This window comes from Neophocaena asiaeorientalis, unplaced genomic scaffold (assembly GCF_003031525.2).
Source record: "Neophocaena asiaeorientalis asiaeorientalis breed wild unplaced genomic scaffold, Neophocaena_asiaeorientalis_V1.1 scaffold65, whole genome shotgun sequence".
Classification (NCBI taxonomy): domain Eukaryota; kingdom Metazoa; phylum Chordata; class Mammalia; order Artiodactyla; family Phocoenidae; genus Neophocaena; species Neophocaena asiaeorientalis.
This window is the reverse complement of record NW_020173215.1, coordinates 12,229,811-12,248,942: the sequence shown is the minus strand read 5'-3', so window position 1 is coordinate 12,248,942 and position 19,132 is coordinate 12,229,811. Positions and strand designations below refer to the sequence as shown.

General features: G+C 35.8%; 1 pseudogene; it reads right to left on the bottom strand.

Moving 5' to 3' along the window:
- Window positions 1-17,145: 17,145 nt before the first annotated feature.
- On the bottom strand, window positions 17,146-18,491 carry LOC112399736 (cytochrome b-c1 complex subunit Rieske, mitochondrial pseudogene; annotated as a pseudogene).
- Window positions 18,492-19,132: the final 641 nt, after the last annotated feature.

Genomic DNA, 19,132 nt, shown 5'->3' with positions numbered 1-19,132 from the left:
AGTGTTGCAAAAGAGAATATAGTTCTATGGAACCTTATATTAAGGTGAGAGGCAATTAATTGAATTCCAAAAAGGCTTCTCTGAGGAAAATATGAATGACCTGAGAACTTCATTTGATGACGAGAGAAGGAAAAGCATTCCACAGACAGGTGGCACCATAGGCAAAGTTACTGTGATGGGAGAGAGACGATGAGAACTAAATGAAGACTATAGTAGCTGGAGGAGAGAGAGCAAAGGAAAAGTATGGGGCTGGATGAGGTTAGAGAAATAAGAGCCAGAAAATGCCATTTCCACCAGGGAAGTGTGCCAAGATCAGATATGATTTATTTGAATGATTAATCTGACTTCACTGTGGAAAATGGATTAGGAAAGTGGCTGGAGGAAATATTGATAACCCTGTTAGGAGGTTATTGTATAGTCCAGGAAAGAAATGGTGGTAATTTGTGGATTAGGTCACAGGTACTAAATATGGAAAGAAATGAATGGGTTGAAGAGATATTTAGGAGGCAAAAGTTGTTATTTGTTATTGAATTGTGTTGAGAGGGCAAAAGAGCGGGAAGAATCTGAAGTGATGCAGGGGGGAAAAATAACTACGAGAGAGGATACTCAGGTGTGGCATCCTTTTTAAGATATAAATGTAAGTAGCGGTACAATTTCACCCATGTGTTTAAATAAGAGGATTAAAATGTGCTCTTGTTGTATGAACTTTGAGACGTTGGACACAGATTTTTCCGTAGAGAATACATTTGATTCTTTTAGTCATGAAATTAGGAAGCTTGAAAATCAATTATCTAAAAATGAAAGGAAATAAAATGCTTATGATACACAATCAAAAAGAACGAAGGGCTTCCCTGGTGGCGCAGTGGTTGAGAGTCCGCCTGCCGATGCAGGGGACACGGGTTCGTGCCCAGGTCCGGGAAGATCCCACATGCCGAGGAGCGGCTGGGCCCGTGAGCCATGGCCGCTGAGCCTGCGTGTCCGGAGCCTGTGCTCTGCAACGGGAGAGGCTACAACAGTGAAGGCCCGTGTACAGCAAAAAAAAAAAAAAAGCTAAAGTAAAGACTGCAACCCACCGAAATAGCCTACATTTACCAATTGGAAAAAATTCACCCTACATTTATGTCTCATACTAAATATAAATTTGGAGTCTAAATATGCTGTGTATAATAAAATAATGAATATGTAATGTTAGGGTAATAAGTTATAATTGACATAGTGCTTTCACATAAGTTATTTATGTCTTATAACAGTATTATAAATAGTTATTTTTGACATAATTTTAGAGATTAAAGGACCAACAAGAATTAAAACATCTAAAATCGGGGAGCATATTGTCCCTTGAAACTAAGCCTTCTGGTTTAGATCAATTATTATTATTTTTGCTGCACCAAACTAGAACTTGTGATATCAACAGGAAATCATAGGCTGTCTGTAAAAGAAACACTTTAAGTCCGTGATTTATAGTTTACAAGGCTAGCAAATGCTCAGCCCTCTTGGACCCTTAGACATCACTAATTAATCATCATATTCTCTCCTGCTGAACTTGAAAGAAGCTGGGCTCACAACTTTTCTCATTGCAATTTTGTTGGCAATAACTATTACTGGAGCAGAGTTGATGAGGGTGGAGTCTGTATTCTGTAGCACAAAGAAGGTTGAGAAAATTTTAAGTACTCTACAAATTTCCTCTTTGCTTAATTGAGTCTTAGAAGTTTAATTTAAAAATATTCTAATATGAATGATTAAGGGCAATTTAAGAGAATTTAAGTGAATCTTTTCAAAATTTTCCATTTTCTTTTACAGAAAAAAGGACACCAAACCGATAGAGATCACAGATCTGACATCTAAGATTATGTAGCGTTGTGACAGCAAAGGTAGGATTTGCACTCAGCTCTATCTGACTTATGAATGAATGTGTAATTTGCTTCTTACTTTGCCTAGAGGAGAAGTGCAAGTGCACAAGCACAGCAATTCTGCAGTATGTCTCCTAGGTTGTTCTTCACACTTAGCAATATTGCTTCATGCCAGAGGCGTGTAGAGAATGGATTTGGCAACATTCACCATAGTTAAGGCTAAAGGTGGCATATTCAAGCCAAAATGGAAGATTTGCTATGTTCTAATAAATATAAAGACTATCTACATTTTTGAATTACAAACTTTATAACTTTCCTTGCTTGCATTTTATTTATAGTAATGGGCAGGTTGACTTTACTGCAAATTTAAAGAGACTATAAGATAAATGAAATCTTAAAACATGTAATTCCACCAAGTCACTCTTCAACACTGTGCTTTCATTCAGTACTGTATGAGTAGATTTTAGATTAATGAGAAATATTTACTTTTCAGTTCACTCTTTCTTAACCATACTTTTCAGGACTTGACTGATTTCCAAGAACCAATATTAATTCTAAGTATTTTTAAGCATTTTCTAAAACTAGATCAAGTTTACAGAGGTATCCAATTCTAGCGCCTCATATGCGTGTTTAATGAAATGCAAATATAGAGGTTGTGTTTCTTTGTGTACCAATTACAAAAAAAAAGATGAGTGCATGACAGTAGGCTGATTGGAGATCAAAATATTATTTTATCATGCTGGCCTTGCAAATCAATACTTTTTTTAAACAGAGTCTATCTCAGCATCTGAATCTAACTTTGCTTAACTTCTTTCTCTTTGCCAAGTGATTTTTAATTGCTAGTAAAGGGAAATTTGAGTTGCCCCCTTGTACTTCCTTTCCTGTCTTTAAAGTTTTCTTGTATATAGTTGCTGCTGTCATTGTTATTACCATTACTAACATTATTACTCATGCACTACAATATGTGCTTAATGCAAGCACACACGTAGTGACCAGTTATGACCGGTTTTAATCTAGCATAATAAGAAATACAAATGCAAACTCACTCAAAGCAATGCAGCTCATATTTTGTATTCAAAATAATACTGCTGACAGTGTTAGAATGTTCACATGAGAACAGTTAGGGGTAAAATGACAATGTGTGAACTACTCTCCAATCCAAAGGACAGTGTCCTTTATGAGCAAAAACGTCATGATAATAACAGCAACAACGATAATAAAAATAAATGTAAGAAGTCAGTATCAATAATGAATGATTGAGTGGGCAGCATTGAAGAGCAGAGGGGCTATTTTCAGAGAGGGACTCTACCATGTACAGAGAAACTCAATGATGAAACTGTAGCAAAGATGAAGGAGTAATCAACTGGACAGTATCACTGCTTGGCCAGAATCATCATCTGGAAGATTGCAGATCGTTCTGTTGTATGTGTGTCAGTGGCAGGGGCAGAAAATGGGAAATATGCAGGTTACCTCAAGATTCAATGACTCATTTCCGTACTCTACTCCAAGAGGGTTTGAAATCCACTGAGAAAAGTTGGGTGGACCAGAGGGAGGCTAAAGGAGCTGAGAACCCAGAGAATCCAAATTCTTACATTTTGTAGTATTTTAAAAGAAGAACTGATTGTCCCCCACCCCCTTTTACCACAATTTTTGGATGATTTTATGTAGCTTGTTCTGTTCCATATTACACAACTCTGAGAGTAAATTTACGGACCCAATAGAAGAATAGAAAGTACTTGTTTATCTTTGTCATCATTAATTCTTACAGGACTGGCAGCCATTCTTCAAAATACACTCCCAACCTCATGTCTAATCTATACTCAGTGGTGTTTTAACGGCATTCACAATCAGCCTTCTTAGACATTGAATGATTGTCACTCTTCTCTTCTGCTCTTGTGGCTTGAGGGGACCTAATGCCAAGATCCATGGTGCTCACACAGGTTGGTCTCACGTTGCTACAGCTGCTGCTGCTTCTAAAGAGAGGCTGTGCTAGCCAAATACTGCCTTGAAGCTGAGCTAATTTGGTAAAACCAATCTCCAAATCTATGTTATTGTTAAACTGGAACTGAACTGAACTCTCTAGAACCCTTGATAAGTCCATACAGTATTGTGTGCTTCCTCATACACCCAACTTCTCAAGTGAGAGAATTTTCGTCGTTAGGTTTTACTCACTCCTTTCTCATACTTAAGATAAAATCCAAATACTTCATCAATTCATAGAGCTGTTCAAGAATTTCTGCCTAGCTCTTTAGTCTGAATTCTGTCTAATTGTATTTAATAGGACAAACATGCTAAACAGCTTATAAGTTCCCATATATACCATGAACTTTCTTATCTCCAAGTTTTTCAGACTGTTACTTTTACCAAGAATATTTTCTCAACTTTTTTTCATATTGTATGATCAATATATTTTATTTTTAGAATTTTTTTAAGTTTACAGAAAAATTGAGCAGACTACTGAGAGTTCCCACTATCCTATTATATTTTTTAAAATGTTTAAAATGCTAAAAATACAAAAAAACATAATCTTCAGAATCTCCACCATCCAGAATTAACCAGTATTGATATTTTATTATTTTCCTCTAGACTTTTTAAAAAGAAAAATCATTCTAGTTTCTGCTTTTTTTGGTAAATATGATACAAGGACACTGACAATTATTTAAGCAATTTAGAATATACAGATACAAACGTAAAACATAAAGCAACACCCCAAATTACAGTACAAGTGACCACTCTTAATATTAGGTAGACTTCATTTTATATCTTTACTTCCAATATAGTAGATACTAGCCATGTATGATTATTGAGCACTTGAGTTGTGGCTAGTGAAAGTGTAAAATTGCATTTCTAATTTTAGTTAATTTCATAAATTTTAATGTAAATAGCCAAATGTGGCTTATGTCTACTGTGTTGGAGAGAGAGCTATAGACATTATTCAGTGTACATATGCAGATAAAAACAAAGAAACACTTCCAAAAAATGCTGTAGATATTATCTTGAATATTGTAGCATACACTTTATGTTTGGTAAAATGAAAAGGGGAAAAATTTTTGATATTCAAATAAATGTGTCTACTAAAGAAGGAATACCACTTTCTGACAGATCTCACTAAGGTTAATAATGTTTGAAAGTTATTAAGGTACTATAGTCAGTTACAATTCTTCTAAGCTTTGTGGTTTAATTGACTCCTTACTAAAAGTGATGATAATAGCAATTGCCTAATTCTCCAATCTCCTCTGCCCTCACTATCATTTTGCTTAGTTATGTCATTATTTTAACATTGTCCAAGTTCATATAATTTAAATTCTGTTTTGCATCAGAAGTAAATTTTTCAGTAACAACATTATTTCTGAATGAATTTAATGCTTATAACTAGTCAGTTTTTATCACTATTTTTCCATTTCTAAGTGCTTTAATTCAGTCTTGATTGGATAATAGTTTTACCAAGAATGATTAATAGATACTGTGTTCGTTCATTTAAAAGAAAATAGTTGAGAATGTCTGTTCGTTGCTGTTTATTTTAAATAGCGTTTTGATTAAGTAAACTGTTCTAAAGTTCTATTACAGTATAAACAACCTTAAAACTTAGTGGCTTAAAAGAGTAAACATTTAATCTTCTTTTCTCACCATTCTGTGGACCAGGAATGCAGATTTAGAGTCTAGCAGGACGGGTATCTGGGGCCTCATGGAGATGATGGTAACTGGTGAGGCTGGAACACCTAAGATGGCTCTTCACTCATATGCCTGGTACCTCAGTGATACCCCACTTGGTCTCTCTCTCCAAGATAGCCTGGACTTCTTACATTTCAGTAGAACACTCAAAAAGGGAAGAAGTGGTAATGTCATCCCTTATGTAGGCTAAGTGTTTTGTTGTTTTTTGTTTGTTTGTTTGTTTTGCAGTACACGGGCCTCTCACTGTTGTGGCCTCTCCCGTCGTGGAGCACAGGCTCTGGACGCGCAGGCTCAGCAGCCATGGCTCACGGGCGCAGCCGCTTTACAACATGTAGGATCTTCCCGGACTGGGGCACGAACCCGTGTCCCCTGCATCAGCAGGCGGACTCTCAACCACTGCGCCAAGAAGCCCTAGGCTCAGTTTAAATCTGACACATCATCACTTGCCCTCTTGCTCGAAGGGGTGATGGCATAGACTCCACTTAGAGGAACTAGCATTTGTGCACAGGGAAGGGATTGATGGCAGCCTAATTTGACAGATGCTCTCATGTATACTACTAATTTTCAGTCACATTTTTCTTCAAAATTTGTAGGCCTTCCCATGTATTACTTCATTATATGTGGTTAAGAACTTTTAAGTCAAGCTGAAATCTTCTCATACTATGCTCCCTGCCCCACATACACATTCTATTTATTTTCTGTTTTAGTATATGTATTTGACAAATTAGTCTTTGATCCTTAAAAATTAATAGATTAATTAGTGTACATAGCTCCATCTATTCTGGAACTCAGTACTCTTACTCTCTGCAAAGTCATTGTTTCCATACACGCTGGAAATTCTCTTGCGTTATGTCTTTGAAGAGATCTCTATTCCATTTGTTGATTCCCTGACTGTTGGATGGTATCTCTAAATGCTTTAACCTTTATCTTTTTCAGGTGTATGTTATTATTATCTTAATCTTTTCCTACATGATTCAATTGTAGTGCTCTTTTCAATTTATTCAGTAAATGCACAATCATGCTGTTTTGGCCCTCTGTTCTGTTTGCAGTCCCCCTTCTTATCTCCTTCTGCTGTTCTGTCATCTCCTCTAATTGCTCTTCATATTAAGATAATGTTCTAATGAATTTATTCTTTGTATCCTGCAGTCATATAGGATTATCTTCTCTGAATTGAGATATGTTTTTGTCTTTCTTTCTTTACTGCAGGCAGGGTAAGTTACTTTCTTCCTGTAGAATGCATGCATCACTGCCAACCTGTTTATTTTCATCTTGCTTAGGTTTAACTCTTCCCTTAAATGTCTGAGAATATCCTCATTCTACCCTCAAGTTGTGATTTAAGAACAATATATTCCTCTTCTACCAATTTTCTGTTGCCTGAAGGAATGGCAGAGGAGAAAATTTGGGGGAAGTAGTATGCTCTGTTCTCTCTTTGAGATTTTGTTAAAGCTCTTGTACAAATATTCACACTAATTATTTGGTGGAAGGATGAATAATTTTTTGCGGGGATACCCTTGGGCTTAAAATCATTTTTGTCATTTTATTCTATAACTCTGGAATCACCTCCATTGTCCACATTCTCTGTTTTTCTATTTTACTATTTCCCCCTAGAATTTTTTCTACTTTTCCTATGTGAAGAGAAAACAAATACATGTAACTACTTAGATTTACCATATTGGAGGTATAGATGAAAATACTGAGTATTGTGTTGTCTTATTAGTGTAGGTGCTGATGTATGGAAATAGATTAGAGCTGTTCCTCTCTTCCATATTCTCAGCTATATAATCTATGTCTTTACTTATTAAGTTGAATAATCTCCATTTTCTTGTACAGTTGCTATTAATTAGCTATTGGGGGAAGAGGAAGGAAATCCTACAGGAAGTGTTAATTCACTATTTTAATTCAGAAACACCTTTCTGCATTTTAGCTGAATAATGTTGGACCATCTTTCAGAAATCATGCTAGTATTACATCAGATTCCACTCAGTATGGATTGTGTAGCCCCTTTAGTTTCCCACAATACAACGAACCACTGATTTTCTATTTGTTTATCTGTCTTACACAGTATATACTGTGAATACTGTAGGGCCTAGGTCTTACTTGTCTCTGATTGCCAGTGCCTACTATGTAATTTAGACTATGTTAGTTTCTCTCAATCTCTCTCTCTCTCACTTTATCTCTCAAATTTCCTGTTGCCACTTCCCTACATTTCCAGGAGGGAAACAGCAGGATGACTGACACCATGGTGGTGTTCCAGTCTGTCCCACTACTCTGCCTCTGAGGCCTTTCCTTGGAAATAAGTCATGTACCTTACATTTTTGCTTTCTGAAGATTATGGAACTTTTCCATGTAACTAATAAGATTGCCTCAGAGAAAGCCTGGAGATAGACCTTTTGCACCAATTTTGGAGTTTACAAAAAATATACAAATTTTAAGTAAATACAGTTACTTTCAAGCTAGGTTCCAACTATATATGGATACAGATATATACAGATATATATATATCCAACTATATATATATTACATACATACATAAAATACATATATATGTATGTGTGTATTTATATATTTTTTTCCTGAATAATATATTTAAACTGAGGCATCTCCACAAAGTAAGCTCCAAGGCATTCCGACGGATGATAATGGAAATTACCCATTAATATATTTGTTATTGTTTTGTTTTACTTTTCTCCAACTGTTTATTTGGAAAATGTTCAAACTTATAAAAACGTTGGAAGAATAGTGCAATGAACATTCAAATGTACTTCGTTTAGATATACCGATTTGCCACATTTGCATTCTGTCTCTCTTTCTCACGCCTCCTCTTTCTCATTCTCTCTCCAAACTACTTGAAAATACTTTGCATACAGCATAACCCTTCCTCCCTAAAATTTTAACGTGTCCTTGTTAAAATTAAGAGTATGTTTAAAAAGAACCATAGTTCCATTTTTTACATCTAGTTTTTTCTCAAAGTTTCAACCCAGGTGCAAAACTTATACTTAGCTGTTTTTGCCTTTTAAATTTCTTTAAATTTAAAATAGTCCTCCAGCTTTTTGGTTTTGTTTCTTTATCATACTGACTTAAAAAAAAAAAAAAAAGAGGGCTTCCCTGGTGGTGCAGTGGTTGAGAGTCCGCCTGCTGATGCAGGGGACGCGGGTTCATGCCTCGGTCCGGGAGGATCCCACATGCTGCAGAGCGGCTGGGCCCGTGAGTCATGGCCGCTGAGCCTGCGCGTCCGGAGCCCGTGCTCCGCAACCGGAGAGGCCACAACAGTGAGAGGCCCGCGTATCGCAAAAAAAAAAAAAAAAGAGTCCAGGCTAGTTGTCATGTGGAAATTTTGAATTTGTCTATTTGTGTTCTCATGCTTAGATTCAGGTTAAATATTTCCAGCAAGATTAATTTATAGGAGCTATTGTGTAGTTAATGCATTACATCAGAGGACATATAATACCATAAAACTACTACTATCAATGCTAAGTTAATTACTTGATTAAGACAATGATCACTGGCACTCTTTATTTAAAGTTATAGTTCCCCTTTATGTTCAGTAAGTAATCTATGAGTGATATTTTGCAACTATGTGAATATCCTCTTTCCCTACAATCCCATATCCCAATTTTAGCATTCATTGATGGTATTTACCTAGATAAGTTATTAAACTGGAGATGGCAAAATGGCTAATCCTATCTGTTAACTGGAATTTTTCTCAAAGAACTACATCCCCCTCCTATTTCTGCTCCTTTTGAATATCACAATGGACTTATTTTTAAATTTAATATATTATAATCTATTACAATATTTATACTTTTCAATGCTCCAACTATATCAAATTTGGTCAAGAGGAGCCCCTTTAAGTATGCACCTCTGTCCTTTTGATATGACCCCATTAGTGTTTGAGTACCTCTTTGCTAGTAGGGTGCCATTTTTTCTAGTCTAACGGATAAAGCTAGGAAATATACTTTTAAAATAAATTCATGTTGATATTTCCAATTCAAACTTAACATTACATCATTTTTCCTTAGCTCTTTAAATGCTATATTTCTATTTCTTTTTCTCTCATAGCGAAAATCTTGATCCCTTACAATAATATATTTATTTGTCATCTTATATTGTAAATTCAACAGTTTAAGAATTAAAATAGTATTACAACTAACAATAAACCTATTAGATAAAGTTTAACATTTCCTTGCAGTTCTCCTTCTTCTTAGAATTGATCCCACTAGGATTTTATAGTTAAGACACTGTTTCCAGAGGTACTTGAATTAATTCCTCTCCCTGTGTGGCTATATTATCAATTTAACGTATAAGTTAGAGTCATTTGTTTCTCTTTGTATTTAATTTTAGGGTTTGCTTTTTTAATCTTTTAAAATTTATTTTTTGAATATAGAGAACATTTGCATAGCTCAAATTACAAATTATATTTAAAAATTCTTTGCCTTTCTATCTAGTCCCATTTACACCCAATTGGTAACCATTTTTAGGAGTTTCTGTCTCTTTCCTATGTTGTTTTTATTTGTTTTTTTGCAAGAATAAGCAAATATATGGTATCTATTCCTATTCGCCCTTCTATTTTTGTACAAAAGGTAGCATACTATATACAATTTGCAACTTGATTTTTTTTTTTTTTTTTGCTTAAAAATATATCCTCAGAACCACTCCATGTCAGTTCATAGACATGTTCCTCATTCTTTTTTATGGCTTCATAGAAATTCACTGTGTGTCTATACCACAGTTTATTCTATTCTTTTCCACAAATAGGCATTCTAGTTATTTCTCATTTTGCTATTGCTAACAGTGTAACATTGAATAATGTCCATTTTTCCCTCATATGTAGAGATATAGCCTCAGTATAAATTTCTAAAAGTAAGGTTGCTCTGAACGATGAGCTTCACAAGTGTTCCTCTGTCCCCTGCCCCACCTTAGGTGGGACAGCATGGCTAGAGTGGGCTTGAGTTGGGTATTTCCCTTCTTCCAGGTCTCTTAGGCTCTGATAATACCCCAATAGGTTAGACCCTGATTGACTAGTTTCTCCTGAGGGTAGACCTTGTTAAAAGCAGAGTACTCTGGCATATTTCAAAATAGTTTCTTTTCCCCTTCCTCTGCCAGAAACATGAGGGGATATTTCTCTGATATTTACTATGAGAATCTGGTCAAGCTCCTGGTGGTAAATCTACAAAATTGTGGGAGACCACCTATGACTGAGTCCCCCTAGATTTTTTAACTCTCAGAGTTGTTCATACTGAGCCTCCACAATTCATCAATTACAGTTCAGACTGGACTCTTGTGTTTTCTTGATCTGTTTTTCTACTCTTATCCCCAATACTACAGTTAAGTAGTATAGCGTTAATATAGTATTTGTTGCGGACCCAGCCCCTAATTCAAATTCCCGGGTGGTAGCAAACAGAAAATAAAAAGGTAATAGGTAACTCCACCTTCTCTTTTCTTTAAATAAGATTGTATAAATTTTGTATCTGTGTACCAGTCCGGATATGAATCATGCCTCTGATTCTTTTTACCTGTGATGATAAGCTTCTCTTTTCAGCATACCACTCTCAACCCCAGGCTAGACTCTCTTTCCCAATGTGGAAACCACTCTAGATTTTTTTTTACTCTGTCTACCTATTGCATATCTCTAGGCAGAAAACATCTAGCAGTAGCTACAGCTGTTTCCAACCAAAACAGTTGCACATTTATGAGGAGAGAAGTTGTTTTCAAACACGTGAAAATGTAGCAGTTAGATATAATCTTTGCTCTGCTGACTGGGAAGAAAAGGCAAAAAGCTTTTTGTACAATTTTAGAGCTTTGGCTATAATTATGCACATATAAGATGTCAGACAAAATCACCCTTGGAAGTAAAAATAAATGAGTCTGAATCATTTATTAATTAATCTTTTTTTTCTTTTGCCGTTTATTGGAAAAGTAACATTTCCAAAGCTGGTTAATTCATTTAAATTATTATAACTTTGAACAATACTAAGGAAAGAGGTGCATTTTATTACTGTTTATTACTATAAGATTATCCTGTTAACAGTCAAAGCAGTTCTCCATATAAATTGTCTATAGATAAATGCTGTAACTGACAGTCTTCTTATTACCCAATTCTGTTATATGAGTCGACAGTGCTTGTGTATTCTATGATCCTAATATCATAATCTCACAAAATCATAAAATTAGAAGTGATGTTAAAGATAATATAATTTAAATGCCTTATTTTGTAAGAGGAATTGGTATCCAAATAAGTTACTAGATCAAGTGATTTGGTCTTACAAGATCACAAAGCTACTTGGTAAAATGTTAGGACTAGAACATGAGTTATCCAATTCACCACTTAATTTTCTCTCCACTAACTCACATCACCTTCCTAAAACCCTCAGACTAGAAAATGTTTAAGTTTATTCCTATAGAATAATGGTATGAACATAGACTCTCTCCTCCTACTGGCTGTGTGACTTTGGAGGAGTTACTTAACCAGTCTGTGACTCAATTTCCTCATTAGAGAAGGGACAAAAATTAAACTTACTATTTTTTCACTTAAAAAAATAAGAAAAATCAATTGCAGTGACAGTGTATTTTACAGTGCTTTCATGAAACTTCTCCGTATGTTTCCAGATATTTCAACCCCTTACTTTCACAGACAGTGATGCCTTTATTTCACAATTTAAAATATCAGTTAAATAATGAAACCACTCTCATTTACTTGTCATAAGACCAATAAAGTTATATTCTCCAGAAATAATTTTATTTCTCCTGTCCCTTCTCTCACATATAAATGTAGCACATTAGTTGTACTTTGGAGCTTAACATTTTCTTTTTTTCTGGGGAGTGGGGCAGTTTCTAAATTCAGTTTTCCCCTATTTTCTCTATCTGGCATTTAATCCTTTCTATTAGGATCTTTCCAAAATAATTTAAACTTCTTTCAAAAATCAAACAAACAAACAGAAACCCTAAGTGATCCCAAATACCACATTGCAGCTGTGGACCATTACTGTCTTTCTCATACCTAACATAAGAGTTTTCCACTGTTTCCTTGTCTATTTTGTCATATTCCATTCATGCTACAAGTGATGAAACTTGGATTCCACCTCAATCCCTCTGCTGTAACTCTTTTTCCTTGTTGTTTAATTCAGTGCTCAGTCTGTGCGTGATCTCTCAGCAGCATTTGGCGTAGCTGACCAAGTCTCTTCCTTTATTTCTCTCCTGTTTTGCGGGGGGGGGGGTTTGTTTTGTTTTCATACCAATCTAGTCAGAACACCTAGATCTCCTATTTATTATACTCTTCCTGTATTTGTCCATTTAACTGTCATAGTTTTCAGAATTCTCTCCTATAGTCTTCTCTTTCCCCTTAACATACTCTCCTTGGGAAATACTATTTCTTCCCATGGTTTTAATTACCAGTTATTTCCCATTGTCTATATCATGCCCTGATATAATTCCAAGCATCTGAAACAAGTATCTTTGAAACATTTCCTTGAATATCCCTCATTGTTAGCTGAATTATCAGACAAATTTCAGGGAGGTTCTCTTTTCCATGCTAGCCTCTCAATAATTTCTTTTAACAAGTCAGAGAGTGATCAGATCTCTTAGAGATAGACAGATACAATTTTCAACAATGTTCTTTTGTTTCTTCTCAAAATAAAAGTAAGTAAAATCATATTACTTGCATTGGTTATTCACAACACATTTGATGAGGTCATGCTTCCTTAACAGGTACAAAGTTCACAGGAAGATGGAAAGAGCCCTCTGCGTCAGTTCTGGGGGGATAGATGTAAATATTCATGCATGATCAGCATTAGGGACACAATCAAGTCAAGGATTCGAACTTTGAGGTAACTCATTTCCTCTTATATTTAAGATGATTACAGCACCAGCATAAAATTACTACTTTTCTTATTAAGAAACTAAGGGATATTGTCTATATTTTTTTAGTAGATGTAGTCCAAAGCAATAAGTATGAAAAATATTATGGCATAATATAAACATATGAAGACTCAAGACAGTCTCATTATTTTATTTTCTTTCCTGATTTCATGTAGATTGTCATTTACCTTTTAGTATATTGTATAGCCTAACTTCCAGGTAACAATTTACTAAGTCAATAGGTTCTCAGATGAATAAAGTATTGTACCCTGGTAACCTTCATCTACTGAAAGAAGATTGGTATGAAGGCCTCTTTCCACATTTTAGTATTATTAGATCTCAAACTGAACCCATGGTCTCCTCCCACTTCTCAATCAGATCCTTCTCGAATCTCATGCAATAGCACAAAAATCTATGGAATACCAAGATACTCTATCAATAAACCCAGGTGCTATTCTAGGGTCTTTCATTTCCTTTGTCCCTTAGTTCATTCATTGATTCAGTCGTTTATTTTTAATTTATCTCTACATTTTTTCTGTCTCTTAATTATGCTTTTATCCACCATAATTTAGACCTTATGAAGATAATTGTAAAAAGGTTACTTTAGTTGGTCACCCAAGTTCACCACAGCACACATAACCTTAATAACATTTTAATGTTCTTCTGTAACACTTGATTATGTACCTCAAGTCTTTCATTTTTTTTATAAGTATTAATGTGATTTAGTGGGTAACCTTGGTTTTTTTTTTTTTTTTTTGGATGCATTGGGTTTTTGTTGCCATGCACGGGCTTTCTCTAGTTGCGGAGAGTGGGGGCTACTCTTCATTGCAGTGAGCGGGCTTCTCATTGCAGTGGCTTCTCTTGTTGTGGAGCATGGGCTCTAGGCGCACAGGCTTCAGTAGTCGCAGCACATGGGCTCAGTAGGTGTGGCGCATGGGCTCTAGAGCGCAGGCTCAGTAGTTGTGCTGCACGGGCTTAGCTGCTCTGTGGCATGCGGGATCTTCCCGGACCAGGGATCGAACCCGCATCCCCTGCATTAGCAGGCAGATTCTTAACCACTGTGCCACCAAGGAAGTCCCTCAAGTCTTTTAAATGCTTAAAAGACTTTATGGTGTAGAGTAATTTTCTATTGTAGATCTTAAAATGCCTTGCAGACTCTCATCCTTGAGTACCATAAAGCTACATTTCTTTTTTTAAATTTATTTTATTGACGTATAATTGATTTACAATGTTGTATTAATTTCTACTGTAAAGTGGTTCAGTTATATATGTATATTTTTCATATTCTTTTCCATTGCAGTTTATTATAGGATATTGAATATAGTTCTCTGTGCTCTACAGTAGCACATTTATCCATTCTATATATAATAGTTTGCATTGGCTAACCCCACACTCCCAATTCATCCCTCCACCACCTCCATCCCACTTGGGAACCACGAGTGTGTTCTCTATATCTATGAATCTGTTTCAGTTTCAGAGATACGTTCATTTGTGTCATAATTGAGATTCCACATATAAGTGATACCATATGATATTTTTCTTTTTCTTTCCAACTCATTTCACTTAGTATGATAATCTCTAGGTTCATCTAGATTACTGCAAATGGCATTATTTTATTCTTTTTTATGGCTGAGTAATATTCCATTGTATAAATATCAGATCTTCATCCATTCATCTGTAGATGGATATTTAGGTTGTTTCTATGTCTTGGCTACTGTAAATAGTGCTGATATAAACAGAGGGATGCATGTATATTTTTGAATTATAGTTTTTTTCTGCATATATAACCAGGAAAGGGATTGCTGAATCATATGGCAACTCTATTTTTAGTTTCTTGAGGAAACACCATACTGTTTTCCATAGTGGCTGCACCAACGTACATCCCCCTCAACAGTGCAGGAGGGTTCCCTTTTCTCCACACCCTCTCCAGCATTTGTTATTTGTAGACTTTTTTGATGGTCATTCTGACCAGTGTGAGGTGATACCTCATTGCAGTTTTGATTTGCATTTCTCTAATAATTTGTGATGATGACCATCTTTTCATGTGCTTATTGGCCATATGTATGTCTTCTTTGGAGAAATGTCTATTTAGTTTTTCTAACCATTTTTTGATTGGATTTTTTGTTTTTTGTTATTGAATTGTATGATGTTTGTATATTTGGAAATTAAGCCCTTGTTGATCACATCATTTGCAAATATTTTCTCCCATTCTTTAGGTTGTCTTTGTTTTGTTTATGGTTTCCTTTGCTATGCAAAAGCTTGTAAATTTGATTAGGTTCCATTTGTTTATTTTTGCTTTTATTTCTATTGCCTTGGGAGACTGACCTAAGAACACATTGGTACAATTTATGTCAGAGAATATTTTGCCTATGTTCTCTTCTAGGAGTTTTATGGTGTCCTGTCTTATATTTAAGTCTTTAAGCCATTTTGAGTTTGTTTTTGTGTATGGTGAGAGGATGTGTTCTAACTTCATTGATTTACATGTGGCTGTCCAGCTTTCCCAATACCACTTGCTGAAGAGACTGTGTTTTTCCCATTGTATATTCTTGCCTCCTTTGTTGAAGATTTTTGACCAGAGACATATTATGGCCACAGGCATTAGTTTCTGCAAAAATCCCCCATCAAAAATGTGTTAATTGACCATAGATGTGTGGGTTTATTTCTGGGCTCTCTATTCTGTTCCATTGATCCATATGTCTGTCTGTTTTTGTGCCAGTACCATGCTGTTTTCATTACTGTAGCTTTGTAGTATTGTCTGAAGTCTGGGAGGGTTATGCCTCCTGCTTTGTTCCTTTTCCTCAGGAGTGCTTTCACAATTCTGGGTCTTTTGTGGTTCTATATAAGTTTTAGGATTATTTGTTTTAGTTCTGTGAAAAATGTCATGGGTAATTTGTTAGTGATCACATTAGATCTGTAGATTGCTTTGGGTAGTATGGCCATTTTAACAATGTTAACTCTTCCAGTCCAAGGGCATGGGATATCTTTCCATTTCTGTGAATCATCTCCAGTTTCCTTTATTAATGTTTTATAATTCTCAGCTTATAAGTCTTTCACCTCCTTGGTCAGGTTTATTACTAAGTATTTTATATTTTTGGTGTGGTTTTAAAAGGGATTTTTTTTTTTTTTACTTTCCCTTTCTGATATTTCAGTGTTAGTGTAAAGAAATGCAACTGATTTCTGTATGTTAATCTTGTATCCTGCTATCTTGCTGAATTTGTTTATCAGTTTTAGTAGGTTTTGTGTGTTGTCTTTAGGGCTTTCTATATATAGTATGTCATCTGCATATAATGATAATTTTACCTCTTCCCTACCAATTTATATACATTTTATTTATTTTTCTTGTCTGATTGCTTTGGCTAGGACTTCCAATACTATGTTGAATAGAAGTGGTGAGAGTGGGCATCCTTGTCTTGTTCCAGATTTTACTGGGAAGGCTTTCAGTTTTTCATCATTGAGTATTATATTGGCTGTGGCTTTGTCATAAATGGCTTTTATTATGTTGACATATGTTCCCTCTATACCCACTTTGGTAAGAGTTTTTATCATGAACGGATGTTGAATTTTTTTTAAATGTTTAACAGTGGCTTTATTAGGTGAATGCTTGAAAGTACTCAACATTAAATTCAATTTACTTTACATGTTTGCAAACACATTATTAGCAAGTCTTAATTTCAAATCAGCTAATGCAAAATACAGAAGATTTGTTCTCAAATAACTCTTCTGAGCTGACACAAAGACTGAAAGGAGGCTGTGACTTGAGTCCAGGTCTCTAACCAACAATCACTGTATCATCACTGGTGAACTCATGTGAGGGAACTTCAAGGTTGAGAGGGGCAGACTCCTTCCTGATCCTGCCAGGTGCATCATACTGTGACCCATGACAAGGGCAGTAATAACTACCAAAATCTCATGCATTTGCAATGCGTACACAGCCAAGATGAGTGCAAACACCTGTCAAGATAACCCATTCAGGTTTCTTTACTCGTTCTAAATCATGATGTATGTCCCTCAACTAGGACACTTCAATTGCAGTTTTCTCATCAATTTCCTTCTTGGTTCTATAGTGCACAAACGTGGGTTTGCCTCTCCATCTGAAAGCCATGTTTTTGCCCTCTGGAATATCAGATAACTTGATTTCAATTTTCGACATGGCCAACACATCAGCAGAAGCACTCATGATGGAAACAAACTGAGAGATGACATCTATCCTTACTGCTCTCTCTTTTTTTTTTTTAACATCTTTAGTGGAGTATAATTCCTTTTCAATGGTGTGTTAGTTTCTGCTTTACAACAAAATGAATCAGTTATATATATACATATGTTCCCATATCTCTTCCCTCTTGTGTCTCCCTCCTTCCCACCCTCCCTATCCCACCCCTCCAGGCAGTCACAGAGCACTGAGCTGATCTCCCTGTGCTATGCGGCTGCTTCCCACTAGCTATCTACCTTACGTTTGGTAGTGTATATATGTCCATGACTCTCTCGCTTTGTCACAGCTTACCCTTCCCCCTCCCCATATCCTCAAGTCCATTCTCTAGTAGGTCTGTGTCTTTATTCCTGTCTTACCCCTAGGCTCTTCATGACATTTTTTTTTTTTCTTAAATTCCATATATATGTGTTAGCATACGGTATTTGTCTCTCTCTTTCTGACTTCACTCTGTATGACAGACTCTAGGTCTATCCACCTCATTACAAATAGCTCAATGTCGTTTCTTTTTATGGCTGAGTAATATTCCATTGTATATATGTGCCACATCTTCTTGATCCATTCTCACTGCTCTCTTTTGAAGACTTTGTACTATCTAACACTTCAGCACGACAATAGTCAGAGAAGTCAGGCACTTTGATGTCTGTTTGGGAATAACAAACAAAAGCAGAGACATTGAGGCCCCCAGAGGCAACCAAAGGCCAGCCCATGGCCTGGCCACTCAGTGACTCAGTGGTCCACAGGAAGGACCACTTCACATCGAGCACTGGCGACTCTGAGGTGGTGGACACTGCAGCCTGCACCAGGAGCTGCAGTGTGCCCACCACCCTGAAGGACATGGCCAACAGGATGGGTGCAAACAGGGCCCGAGCCTGGATGTTGAATTTTATCAAATGCTTTTTCTGCATCTATTGAGATGATTATGTGGATTTTGTCTTTTTTTGTTGTTGTGGATGTGGTGTATCACATTGATCGATTTGTGCATATTGAACCATCCTTGTGACGCGTGGATTAATCCAACTTTATGATTGTGTATGATCTTTTTTTATGTGTTGTTGGATTTGGTTTGCTAATAATTTTGTTTAGAATTTTTGCACCTATATTCATCAAAGATATTGGCCTGTAATTTTCTTTTTTGGTAGTGTCTTTGTCTGGTTTTGGTATCAGGGTGGTGGTGGCTTCATAGAATATCTTTGGAAGTGTTCCTCCTCTTCAGTCATTTGGAAGAGTTTGAGAAGGATCCGTATAAGTTCTTCTTTGTATGTTTGATAGAATTTGCCTGTGAAGCCATCTGGTCCTGGACTTTTGTTTGTAGGGAGTTTTTTTTTTTTAATTACAGATTCTACTTCATTTCTAGTGATTGCTCTGATCAAATTATTTATATCTTCTTGATTCAGTTTTGGTGGGCTGTATATTTCTAGAAACGTCTATTTCTTCTAGGTTGTCCGATTTGTTGGCATATAATTGTTCATAGTATTCTCTTACGATTTTTTGTATTTCTGCAGTATCAGTTGTGATTTCTCCTCTTTCGTTTCTTCTTTTATTTATT